Genomic DNA, 13910 nt, shown 5'->3' with positions numbered 1-13910 from the left:
GCATGATCTCCTATACTGGAGAGACCCGGGGGTCTGGGTATTGACGCAGGTTAGGGTGTTGAGGAGAGTGCCAGTGGGAATAACTGTGGGTCACTATGGGTATGCCTACACGGAGATTAAGAAAACCCATCGCACAGCCCCATAGCTAAGGGGGAGCATGAGCAGGCACTGCCCCCCTGTACATTTGTTTGTTCTCATAAATAAGATGTTCCGGTTTTTCTTCCCCAGTTTCTTTTCTGAGTTTCCTCAGATGGGTGATTGTAGTCCTAAAGCCACAAAGTAGTAGTCACAGTTGCAGTAGCCCTTGGGGGTGGGGCATGTTAGTGACCGTGTTTCAGCTAAATGAAGTGTGGTGACTGCATTACATTGCTGCCATAAAAAAAGATGGGCAAGAAAGTCTCTGCAAAGTGGGGGCACATGGTTCTATGCTTGAGTTTCTGTGACCAGACCCTGCCTGCCTGTTTGGAAGGGAGGCAAGAATTCCTTTCAGACAGAGAGAGGCTATATTTTATAACCTGTTTGATCTCTTGTGATAGCTTTTTCCATAAGCACACTTATTCTGAAGTTATGGTATTAAAAAGGTAGACCTTCAATGAAAAGATCAAATTTATTAGAGTCAAACTGGTTGTCTTTAGACTTACTATTCTTCCAGAACAAGATATACTGGACTCAGCGTTTGTTTAAGGCTAAATTGGCCACACACAGTGAATGCTGGACATGCAAACAGCCACATGACAACCTTTCATACATCCTCTATACCAGCGGTTCTTAAACTGAGGTTCACGGCCCCCCTGGGGCTCTGCGAGAGTACACCCCAGCATCTGCGAGTCATGTCTGGCTCTAGGCAGTCCACGAGTCATGTCCAGGGCCGGCAGCTCTGCTGATCAACTCCTCTCCCTCCCAGTGCCTCCTGCACGCCTCGGAACAGCTGTTGAGCGCCCCCGGGGAAAAATTAAAAGCTGGCTTGGGGATCCACAAAAATTTTTAAATCAAAATGGGAGTCCTCAGCTTGCTAAAGTTTGAGAACTGCTGCTCTATATTTCTCCAAAAATGCATGTGTTCTGGAACATCATAGTCAGTGCTCTCTCAAAAACTTTTCTCTCTTTCTCCAAGCTTGTGTTATTTTAGGGGTGCTGGATGAGTTGGCTTTACCAATTAACATTAAGAAATGGATTGTGGTATCTAATTTAGTGGCAAAAAATAGTGAAATCTGTGACTTCCAAAGACCTCTGTGACTTCAGCCAACTGCCAGCTGAGAGCTACAGGGTCCTGCTGCCACCCATGGTGGCCGGGAGATGCAGGGTACCCCTGCCACCTGAGGTGGTGAGGCCCTCCGAGCGCCTGTGGGTGGCAGGGGTACCTTGGAGCTCGTGGATGGTGGGGGGACCCCGGAGTTCCCGGCCGCTGCCCCACAACTCCTGCCTGCCACTGCAGGGCAGGGGTACCCCGCTGCTCCTCACCACCATGGGCGCCTGGGGGCTCCGAGCCACTGCGGGGGATCCCGCAGCTGCTGGCCACCTCTGCAGCTTTGAGCTGTGGGGGGAGGGGGAGGGAGAGGGGAACCCTGGAACTCCAAGCCCGCACAGATGGTGAGAGCCCCCCCCGAGCTCCCAGCCGACCCCGCCGCAGCGGCTCCCCATTTTGTCATGGATATTTTTAGTAAACATCAGGGACAGGCTAATAAAGAAAAATTCATGGAAGCCCGTAGCCTGTCCCTGACGTTTACTAAAAATATCCATGACAAAATCTTAGCCTTAGTTATGGTGTCACTAATTTATCTCTTTAGTCATTTGAATAATTGATGCCCTTGTATGACTTCTATGGGTTCAGTTTTATTTTTGGGGTTTTTTGTATTTTTTTTAGGTTTTACAAATATTTAACTTTGAATTTTGTTGTCTGTTTTGTATTTCTATCTTGTGAAAGTGTTACATGTTTATAGTTTATATACAAAAAATACACCCATTTGAAGTTTCACCTTCTCAGTATCTAATCCAAGCAAGTCAATCAAAGCACACAGTGATTCCTATTTCAAGAAGTCTGGCGAGCTGGTAGAATAGATTACTGAAAAGCTTTTGTATAACTTGGTGGTGTTCTCAACAAATTTCCTTTGCAATTCGCCATTGGTTTCCTTGATCAATTCATGATAAGTCTGGGACTACTAATGCTCATTTTACACTTTTGAACCCTGATAAGTGGGAAAAGTTCCCTCCTTTTTAAATTTTCCATTACTAAGGTCTTGTTTTCTGTTTTCAAGTTGCTTCAGTGTTTTCCCAATAATTTTAATGGTCCATCATTGTCTTTGCTGGGTTGTACAACGCTAGGTACTTGGAGCTTGTCTCATCTGTTTGGGGAGGTGGCCCCTCCCTGTCTGATTGTTTTACTTCTCTGTAGTGCGGTGGAGCTGAATGTTGCAGCAAAAATTATGAACACAGTTTTATGTATACAAATACATAAAGCCAAAGTCTATGTCCATAACTCATAATAGCCATCAGGTTCAGAACATTACAAGCTTTAACCCTGTGGTCAGTCAGTCTAGGAGTTCCCCTTCCTTGACTCTGCAGTACTGTCCCAGGCCCCCTGGGCAGACTATCTAAGGTTTCTTATGGACTCTAGAGGTGCGTTCCAGCTCTAGTCAGCCCACACTCTCTCTACTCCTGGGGGAATTCTGCGCCACTGCGCAATACAGAAGTTTGCAGAAATTACCGTTGTACATGCAGAATTTTCTTCCTCCCACAGAAATGGGCTGCAGTGCTGCTAGCCACCACTTGGGGCTGCTGGACCCTGCAGAGCACAGCTCACACATGGAAGACGAAGCAAATATGAGCTAGAGGGTTCCTGGCAGCTGCAGTTTCCAGCATGCCCTGAGGGAAAGAGACAGTGGCGCGCAGAAAACTCAACACAAGCCTGGGACCAAGCATCCAGGGTCCTATGTACCCCCAGTGCAGATAGAGCTGCAAAATCATTGTCAGGCTCTCTGCACAGGTACTGCTGGGGAGAAGGATTTGGAAGAGCCCTCTGAGGGAAGGGATCAGAAGGAGACCCCATCATCCGGAAGGCATGGGATGCATTGTCCTAGGGATGGGGGTTCCATGACCACCACTCCCAAGAGGAGGAGACCGGTGGTGGTGGTTGGGGACTCCCTCCTAAGGGGGACGGAGTCATCCATCTGCCAACCAGACTAGGAGACTTGAGAAGTGTGCTGCTTGCCTGGAGCTAGAATTCAGGATGTGACTGAGTGTCTGCCGAGACTGATCAAGACCTCAGACAGCTACCCCTTCCTATTTCTCCACGTGGGCACCAATGATGCTGCCAAGAATGACCTTGAGCGGGTCACTGCCGACTACGTGGCTCTGGGAAGAAGGATAAAGGAGTTTGAGACGCAAGTTTTGTTCTCGTCCATCCTCCCTGTTGAAGGAAAAGGCCCAGGTAGGGACTGTCGAATTGTGGAGGTGAATGCGAGGTTACGCAGGGGCCAGGTGATGTCAGAGAGAGGGCTTTGGATTCTTCAACGATGGGATGTTGTTCTGAGAAGAAGGATTGCTAGGAAGAGATGGGATCCACCTAATGAAGAGAGGGAAAAGCATCTTCGTAGGCAGGCTTGCTAACCTAGTGAGGAGGGCTTTAAACTAGGTTCGCCAGGGGACGGTGACCTAAGCCTAGAGGTAAGTGGGGGAGTGGGATACTGGGAGGAAACACAAGGAGGAGGGTACAAGATGGGAAACCTCCTGATTCATAATGAGAAAGTAGGGCAATCAGCTAGTTATCTTAGGTGTATGTACACAAATGCAAGAAACCTGGGAAAAAAGCAGGAAGAATTGGATGTCCTGGCACAATCAAGGAACTATGACATGATTGGAATAACAGAAACTTGGTGGGGCAGTTCACATGACTGGAGCACTGTCATGGATGGGTATAAACTGTTCAGGAAGGACAGGTATGTGAGGAAAGGTGGAGGAGTTGCATTGTATGTAAGAGAGCGGTATGATTGCTCAGAGCTTCAGTTTGAAACTGGAGAAAAGCCTGTTGAGTCTTTGGGTTAAGTTTAGAGGTGAGAGCAACAAGGGTGATGTTGTGGTGGGCATGTGCTATCGATCACTGGATCAGAAGGATGAGGTAGACGAGGCTTTCTTCAGACAACTAACAGAAGTTTTCAGATCACAGGCCCTGGTTCTAATGGTGGACTTCAATCACCCTGATGTTTGCTGGGAGATCAATACAGCAATGCACAGACAATCCAGGACACTTTTGGAGAGTGTTGGGGACAACTTCCTGGTACAAGTGTTGGAGGAACCAACTAGGGGCTGTGCTTCTCTTGACCTGCTGCTTACAAACAGGGAAGAATTGGTAGGGGAAGTAGAAGTGGGTGGCAACCTAGGCAGCAGTGACCATGAGATGGTCGAGTTCAGGATCCTGACAAAAGGAAGAAAGGAGAGCAGCAAAATACAGACCCTGGACTTCAGACAAGCAGACTTTGAATCCCTTAGGGAACTGATGGGCAGGATCCCCTGGGAAACTAATATGAGGGGGCAAGGAGTCCAGGAGAGCTGGCTGTATTTTAAAGAAGCCTTATTGAGGACGCAGGAACAAACCATACCGAAGTGCAGAAAGAACAGCAAATATGGCAGGTGACCGTGAGTTTGTGTGGAGGGGGGCGGAGGGTGAGAAAACCTGGATTTGTGCTGGAAATGGCCCAACTTGATTATCATACACATTGTAAGGAGAGTGATCACTTTAGATAAGCTATTACCAGCAGGAGAGTGGGGTGGGAGGAGGTATTGTTTCATGGTCTCTGTGTATATAATGTCTTCTGCAGTTTCCACAGTATGCATCCGATGAAGTGAGCTGTAGCTCACGAAACCTTATGCTCAAATAAATTGGTTAGTCTCTAAGGTGCCACAAGTACTCCTTTTCTTTTAGTGAAATCTTCGGTGAGCTTAAACTCAAAAAGCCGTGGAAGTGGAAATTTGGACAGATGACTAGGGAGGATTATAAAAATATTGCTCAAGCATGCATGGGTGTAATCAGGAAGGCCAAGGCACAATTGGAGTTACAGCTAGCAGGGGATGTGAAAGGTAACAAGAAGGGTTTCTACAAGTATGTTAGCAACCAGAAGAAGTTCAGGGAAAGTCTAGGATCCTTAATGAATGGGGGAGGCAGCCTAGTGAGAGATGATGTGGAAAAAGCTGAAGTACTCGATGTTTTTTTTGCCTCGGTCTTCACAGACAAGGTCAGCACCCAGAGTGCTGCACTGGGCAACGCAGCATGGGGAGGAGGTGAGCAGTCCTTAGTGGTGAAAGAACAGGTTAAGGACTATTTAGAAAAACTGGACATGCACAAGCCCATGGGTACAGATCTAATGCATCCAAGGGTGCTGAAGGAGTTGGCTGATGTGATTGCAGAGCCATTGGCCATTATCTTTGAAAATTCGTGGTGATCTGGGGAGGTCCTGGATGATTGTAAAAAGGCAAATATAGTGCCTATATTTAAAAAAGGGAAGAAAGGGAACCCGGGGAACAACAGACCGGTCAGCCTCACTTAAGTCCCTGGCAAAATCATGGAGCAGGTCCTCACGGAATCAATTCTGAAGCACTTGGAGGAGAGAAGGTATCAGGAACAATCAACATGGATTCACCAAGGGCAAGTCATGCCTGACCAACCTGATTGGCTCTGTGGGTATGGGGAAAGCGGTGGATGTGATATATCTTGATTTTAGCAAAGCTTTTGATGTGGTCTCCCACAGTATTCTTGCCAGCAATTTAATGTACATGGCAGAGGGGCATTGCTGGCACACGATGGCATATATCACATTGGTAGATGTGCAGGTGAACGAGCTCCTGATGGCGTGGCTAATGTGATTAGGTCCTATGATGGTGTCACTTGAATAAATATGTGGACAGAGTTGGCATCGGGCTTTGTTGCAAGGATAGGTTCCTGGGTTAGTGTTTTTGTTGTGTGGTGTGTGGTTGCTGGTGAGTATTTGCTTCAGGTTGGGGGGCTGTCTGTAAGCAAGGACTGGTCTGTCTCCCAAGATCTGTGAGAGTGAGGGATCACTTTTCAGGATAGGTTATAAATCTTTGATGTGCTGGAGAGGTTTTAGTTGGGGGCTGAAGGTAATGGCTAGTGGCGTTCTGTTATTTTCTTTGTTGGGCCTGTCCTGTAGTAGGTGACTTCTGGGTACTCTTCTGGCTCTGTCAATCTGTTTTTTCACTTCAGCAGGTGGGTATTGTAGTTTTAAGAATGCTTGATAGAGATCACCTGCACATCTACCAATGTGCCAGCAATGCCCCTCTGCCATGTACATTGGCCAAACCAGCTAGTCTCTATGCAAAAGAATAAATGGACACAAATCTGACATCAGGAATCATAACATTCAAAAACCGGTAGGAGAACACTTCAACCTCTCTGGCCACTCAGTAAAAGATTTAAGGGTGGCAATTTTGCAACAGAAAAGCTTCAAAAACAGCCTCCAAGGAGAAACTGCTGAGCTTGAATTAATATGCAAACTAGATACCATTAACTTGGGTTTGAATAGAGACTGGGAGTGGCTGGGTCATTACACATATTGAATCTATTTCCCTAAGTTAAATATCCTCACACCTTCTTGTCAACTGTCTAAATGAGCCTTCTTGATTATCACTACAAAAGTTTTTTTCTCCTGCTGATAATAGCTCATCTTAACTAATTAGCCTCTTACAGTTTGTATGGAAACTTCCAACTTCTCTGTATGTATGTGTATATATATATAAAATCTTCTTACTATATGTTCCATTCTATGCATCCGATGAAGTGGGCTGTAGCCCACGAAAGCTTATGCTCTAATAAATTTGTTAGTTTCTAAGGTGCCACAAGTACTCCTGTTCATTTTAGTCATGGGGATTATTAGTAAAAGTCATGGATAGGTCACGGGCAGTAAACAAAAATTCACTACCCGTGACCCGTCCATGACTTGTACTATATACCCCTAACTAAAACTTGGGCCGGGGGGAGAGGGCAGGCGTCGTCGTGTGGCCTGGGACCCCTGCTGGTGCTGGGAGTGGGAGGGTTGGCAGGGCTGGCAGGTTCCATACCCGGTTCCACATGTCCCTGCAGCTCCTAGGGGTGGGGGAGGGAAGGCCAAGGGGGGCTCTGTGCACTGCCCGTGTCCTGGAACTGCAGTCAATGGGAGTTGCGGGGGCAGCGCCTGTGGGTGGGGGCAGCATGTTGAGCCTCCTGGCCCCTTCCCCTAGGAGCTGTAGGGACATGGCAGCCACTTCGGGGGAGCCCTCTGAGGTAAGTGCCACCCCACACCCCAACCCACTGCCCCAGCAGCAGCCAGTGCAGCTGGCCCAGGGCTGCCTGATCTGCTTAGGCAGCCCCAGAGCCAGCCGCACCAGCCACTGCAGAAATCACAGAGGTCACGGAAAGTCACGGAATCAATGACCTCCATGACAGACACACAGCCTTATCTAAAGTAATTCCTACAACTTGACTTTTGTTTCTATATTTCTTAACATGTTCTTCTAGAGGTGAGAGAGTTGAAACCGACCACTTGTCCCCTATACTTAGAATCATAGAATCAAAGAATATCAGGGTTGGAAGGGACCTCAGTAGGTCATCTAGTCCAACCCCCTGCTCAAAGCAGGACCAATACCCAACTAAATCATCCCAGCCAGGGCTTTGTCAAGCTTGAGCTTAAAAACTTCTAAGGAAGGAGATTCCACCACCTCCCTAGGTAACGCATTCCAGTGTTTCACCACCCTCCTAGTAAAAAAGTTTTTCCTAATATCCAACCTAAAGTTCCCCCACTGCAACTTGAGACGATTACTCCTTGTCCTGTCATCTTCTACCACTGAGAATAGTCTAGATCCATCCTCTTTGGAACCCCTTTCAGGTAGTTGAAAGCAGCTATCAAATCCCCCCTCGTTCTTCTCTTCCGCAGACTAAACAATCCCAGTTCCCTCAGCCTCTCCTCATAAATCATGCGTTCCAGTCCCCTAATCATTTTTGTTGCCCTCTGCTGGACGCTTTCCAATTTGTCCACATCCTTCTTGTAGTGTGGGGCCCAAAACTGGACACAGTACTCCAGATGAGGCCTCACCAATGTCAAATAAAGGGGAACGATCACGTCCCTCGATCTGCTGGCAATACCCCTACTTATACATCCCTAAATGCCATTGGCCTTCTTGGCAACAAGGGCACACTGTTGACTCATATCCAGCTTCCCGTCCACTGTAACCCCTAGGTCCTTTTCTGCAGAACTGCTGCCGAGCCATTCGGTCCCTAGTCTGTAGCGGTGCATGGGATTCTTCCGTCCTAAGTGCCGGATTCTGCACTTGTCCTTGTTGAACCTCATCAGATTTCTTTTGGCCCAATCCTCTAATTTGTCTAGGGCCCTACTTGCATGAATCCATGAGCATAGCCACTGAAAGAAGGAACTGTGAGCCAGCGGTAGCTGATATTTGTTACACATCATCAAGAAAGGGATGGATAATAAGACAGAAAATATCATATTGCCTCTATATAAATCCATGGTACGCCCATACCTTGAATACAGTGTGCAGATGTGGTCGCCCCATCTCAAAAAAGATATATTGGGATTGGAAAAGGTTCAGAAAAGGGCAACAAAAATGATTAGGGGTATAGAACGGCTTCAGTATGAGGAGAGATTAATAAGACTGGGACTTTTCAGCTTGGAAAAGAGGCGACTAAGGGGGGTATGATAGAGGTCTATAAAATCATGAGTGGTATAGAGAAAGTAAATAAGGAAGTGTTATTTACTCCTTCTCATAATATAAGAACAAGGGGCCACCACATGAAAATAGGTAGCAGGTTTAAAACAAACACAAGAAAGTATTTTTTCATGCAATGGACTGTCAACCTCTGGAACTCCTTGCCAGAGGGTGTTGTGAAGGCCAATACTATAACGGGATTCAAAAGGGAGCTAGATAGGTCCATCAATGGCTATTAGCTAGGATGGGCAGGAATGGTGTCCCTAGCCTCTGTCTGCCAGAAGCTAAGATTGGGTGACAGGGCATGGATCAGTTGATGATAACCTGTCTGTTCATTCCCTTTGGGGCACCTGCCATTGGCCACTGTCAGAGGATAGGATATTGGGCTTGATGGACCTTTGGTCTGATCCAGTATGGCCGTTCTTATGCACAAGTAATCAAAGGAGGCCAGTCTATTTTTGTGTGTTATATTTTTAATTTTTGTTTATCCTTTTTCTATCCAAATTGTCTTTAGCATGGAGTTGGCCTTGATCCTGAGGTGTGGGTTATCCCAGAGAGATAGGAGAAGAGAATTAGTGAGATCAGATGCTGTAATCATCTTAATGCATTGCAAGATGCCCCACGTAGATGCAAGATTGGATTTTTCTTTGGGTGTGGGAAGCCTCTTAAGGTGTATATAAAAGATGAGAGGGAACCAAATTGCATAGCTAGGCTTTTTTCAGTGTCAAACAAAGCTGATGTGTATAAAGAGCTACTGGAGGGGAAACACCATATAAATTGCATGGTAAGCCTATTTGAGAAGAGAGCAAGGAAGAGAACTTGAAAGGCAATAGGCTAATGATAAATATAAATACAAAATGTAAATATGAAAAATACAATAATATATAAAACAAATCATTCATAGTATATCATATGCCCTGCACAAGTGAATTGCTAGTGCAATTTAAGATTTAGGTTATAGTCTGCTTTACATGTCAGGAGTGTTGACTGTTCCAAGGGATTAGTGGTTATTGTAACACAATCCATCCACCAAATCTGGTGAAGACAATCTGCCTGGCAATGCAAGTTGTGATGATTAGTGCAGATAATACTTCAGTCTGTAGATGGCGCGTATACCTCAGCTTAGTGTCAAACTATTACTCTGTGCATTGCAGTGCTACAGAATTGTCTTTACTGTTTGGTTTGTGGCAAATTGCCAGCACTACTATGGTGGGTCTCGTGCTTTCTCTTCTTGGGGGGGGTGTGTGTGTCAGGGCACTGTTTCTTGCCCCTGATCTGGGGTATTATCTGCCCCACTAGTGTCCTAGAGGAGGGGAGTGGAGAGGGAGGGACCTAGGTCCACCCTCTACTCCGGGTCCCAGCCCAGGGGCCCTAGGGATAGTGATAAACTGCTTGAACTAGCGGTTCCTTCCCCTGGGCTACTTCCCTCTCCTGCCCTTCAGCTTATGGGGCTTCCTGCCCTCCCTCTGTACAAACCAGGTGTCCCTTTACCTAGGGTCTTGGTCTTCTTAGCCCACCGCAGCACTTTTCAAAACTCTCCTCTCCTTCCCTCCAAACTGCTCTCTGCTCCAACGCCAATCCACTCTGCTTCAACTCCTCCAAACTGCCCTCTGCTCCAACGCCATTCCACTCTGCTTCAACTCCTCCAAACTGCCCTCTGCTCTAACGCCAATCCACTCTGCTTCAACTCCTCCTCTTGTCTGATTGAAGCAGGGAGTTTTTATCATGTGACTGGCTTCAGGTGCTTTAATTAATTTATAGCAAACTTTCTTCCCTATACAGGGAATAAGGCTCTCTTCTAACACTCTCCTGCTACCCTCTGGCCTGGGCTTTCCTTGATTTTTGCCCCTGCTTTAGTTCCCGCCCCGACTGGGCCAGACGCTTTTTTTTTGGTTTTTTTTTTTTTTTTTGCTTTTTTTTTTTTTGCTGCCGTTCGAGTGCTGGTCGGCTGCCAGCTTGCCTGCCAGCCCCCCCACGCCTGCCTTCAGACGCTGCTATTGCTTCAGCTGCAACCCCCGGAGGATGGGGGAGGACTGCCGACCTGCTCCCCGGAGGAGGGGAGTGGACGCCCCCAGATCCAACCATTTTGCTGTTTGTTTGTGGACCCGCAATTAATCGTTTTCTTATCTTTGCTTGGCATTTTTGGAATGCTCCACAAAGACCGGGAGAGAAGACAGCTCACAGAGACATCGCCCAGGGAAGCTACAAATCATCGTGGAGGGGGCCGTAAGACTGAGTAACTTTTGAACTGTACTCTCATGTGGGGGGAGTTTGACTGTGTCTTAACTGCGTTTGTAGGGGCACAGGGGGTGTGGCACAGAGCTGCCCCCCGATCCATCGGTGCCCCCCCCAACACTACTACAACCGTCACGGCCCCCCGCCGCTGTCCATCCCTGCTGGCAACCTGCCATCTGCCTCTAGCCTCAACTGCTTGCTTTGAATTCCATCATCCGGACCAGACACAACAGCCGACCAAACGAGACTCTTTGGATAAACGCGCATGGGTCCGCGTTCCCCCCCCGGACTGCCCACCCCACAGTTTGCCCTTACTACCTGACCCCAACTCCTGTTTCCTTCCCTGTCCAGTCCGACCCATTTAGCCCCCCCAAGCCTGCAGCCCAACAGGGAGAAGTGGTTAATCTGCTTCCCCCTCCCCCCTCCTCCTTCTGGTGTCTCCCCGTCTCTCCCTGCTCACGATGGCGGGGAATGAGAGGGGTGAGGCCCCTCTAACAACCTCAGTTGCCCCTCCCCCACCTACCCCCCTGCCCAACCCCCAAGCCCCCCTCCCCACCACTGCTGCCAAAACACCTGCCACCGCCCCCGCTGGGGCATCGGCAGCCGGAGGCACCGGGGCGACTATTACCGCTGCTATGCCCACCGCCCCCCCAGATTCTAGGAAAGCCCCCCCGGTTAGCCGGAAAGGCCAGGGTGCGAAGAACGGGAAGGGCCCCGCCACAACCACCAAGCCCTCCATGGCAGGGGCTGCCCCCACCGCTGTGGCCTCGTCATCGACCATGGCGTCCCTCCCCGCTGTTCCCTCCACCAGCTCTGCGAGCGTCCCTCCCCCGGCCCCCAGGGCATATGCCCGGGCAGTGGCAGCCCCCCCCCCCACCTGCCGCCTCGTCTTCTCGCCCACCCACCGCCTCCACTACCATCAATAGTGGCCGGGGCCCCTTTCCCACCATGACCAGGAAGTATGGCGTCCGTTGCCTCCTGGGGCCCGCCTCGCCCCACGTGGAGACATACGTGCAGGCATTGGCGAGGGTGGTAGGACCCACGGCTATTGTGGCGGCCTCCAAAATATACGGGAAGGTCGTCTTTTTCTTAGCATCGGAGGCTGCCGCCCAGGAGGCGGTGGAAAAGGGCCTGGCGGTTGGGGGGGGGGTGTTTGTCCCCATGGAGCCGCTAGAAGACCTGGGCGTCCGCCTAGTCCTGACCTCCGTCCCTCCTTTTCTACCCAATGTCGCCCTGTTACCCGCTCTCTCCACCCTGGGGAAACCCGTTTCTGTCATCAGCCCTCTCCCGTTGGGCTGCAAGGACCCCACCCTCCGTCACATCCTCTCGTTCCACTGGCAAGTGCAGCTTCTACCGCCACCAGCGGCATGTGACGGAGAGGCACTCGAGGGGTCCTTCCTAGTCCCCTACCAGGGAGCCCGCTATCGGGTCTATTATTCCACAGGAGAGGCCCGGTGCTACCTCTGCCGATCAGCGGGGCATGTCCGAAGAGACTGCCCCTTGGCCCGGTGGGGAGGGGCACCCGAGACCCCTGAGACCTGGCAGAACATTGGCTCCATCGTTGCCGGTGCCCCTGGCCGCCCGACATCTGAAACCACCTCTCCTCCTGCTTGATCCACCGCTGCTCCTGCCCGGGCCCAAGAGACACCTCCCCTACAATGCCCAGACGAGTGAGGGAGCCCTGCCCTTGCTGTTAACAATCCAGCAGAGCCTATGGAGGAGGGTGCAGCAAAGATATTACTGGGCATAGGAGAGGGCCCGCCCCAAGGAGAACCGCCCCCCCTTCATGTTGCCTCACCATTACCCCCCCGAGCCTCTGAACCATCGCCTCTGCCCCCCGACACGACCCCTGCTAACCAGCCCCCAGATGATGCTATGGAGGGCTGGACCCTAGTCCAGGGAAAGTGAGGCAAGCGGAAGGCTCGAGCTCCACTGCACCCATCCGATGCAGAGGTCCCCCGGAAGACCAGGAAGGGAGGCACTGACACTGAGCCTTCCGCTATGCTCACGAGAGAGATCCATCCGCTGGTGTCAGGAGGGGAAGACAAAATAGCACTGGAAGGTAGAATCTCCCCTCCATGGGAGACCCTCCCCTCCGAGACCCCTGAGGAAGCCCCTTCTGCCCGAATATCACCCGAACCCCCCGCGAACCCCGAAGCGACCGTCATAGTGGGCGCCAGAGGGGAGTCCCCCGGGTGGCAGAAGACGACCTTTCCTCCATGTATGAGGAGATCGAGGCCCCAGGTTTGACCCCGGTCACCCAGGGAGAGAATGACCTACTGCTGGCTGGCCTCGATCTGGGCAACCTTACCCCAGTCCCCCTTTCCCCATGCTCCCTCCCCCTAACCGCCTTGCCGGGCGAGCACCCTGTAGAAGGTGGTCCACCACCTGAAGCCATGGCTGCCAAATCCACCACAGAGCCTGCCCCTAGCATCACTGGGAACCCCCTCCCCACCCCCTTAACCCTCGAATCTGTTCGGGAGGCACCACCTCTTAGCTGTTTGCCTCCCAAAGCCCAGAGCCTCGCCTCTGCCCCCGCCCCCACCTCACCCCTGTCCCTGCCCAATCCATCTCCTCCTGCAATGCTATTGCCACCCCTGGGGTTATTTCTTTCCCATTTTTTGCGGATCCCCCCCAAGGAACAGTCTTTGCATTTTCCTGCCGCGACCCATTAGGAGCTGCAATTTTCCCTCCGCCATCCTCTTCTACCCCAAGGCTTGAGACGGACCTAATAACTTTAGCCTGTCAGACGCCCCGTTGGTGGTCTGCACCCTGCCTGCCCGCCTCAGCGGACCATGAGGCTGCACCAAGAGCCCCACCAGGGAATAAGCCGGAAATCGCAACCCCACCCCCCCATGAGCTGCGAAAAGCGTTGCGACAGTTTTTTAGAAGACATCCGTGGCTCCCGCAACAGGGTACAGCTAGCTCTCCAGCTATGGGGGGACTTTGATCACATCCTCCAGGCCA

At 50.4% G+C, this 13910-nt stretch overlaps 1 protein-coding gene across 4 annotated transcripts in view; it reads left to right on the top strand.

Annotated features, from left to right (window-relative positions):
• GPN1 (GPN-loop GTPase 1) overlaps nucleotides 1-13910 on the top strand; it is a 116462-nt gene that overhangs the window by 91058 nt on the left and 11494 nt on the right. The gene's annotated exons all lie outside the window — the stretch shown is intronic.

This window comes from Chelonia mydas, chromosome 3, assembly GCF_015237465.2.
Source record: "Chelonia mydas isolate rCheMyd1 chromosome 3, rCheMyd1.pri.v2, whole genome shotgun sequence".
Lineage (NCBI taxonomy): Eukaryota > Metazoa > Chordata > Testudines > Cheloniidae > Chelonia > Chelonia mydas.
This window is presented reverse-complemented; position numbering and strand designations above follow the sequence as displayed.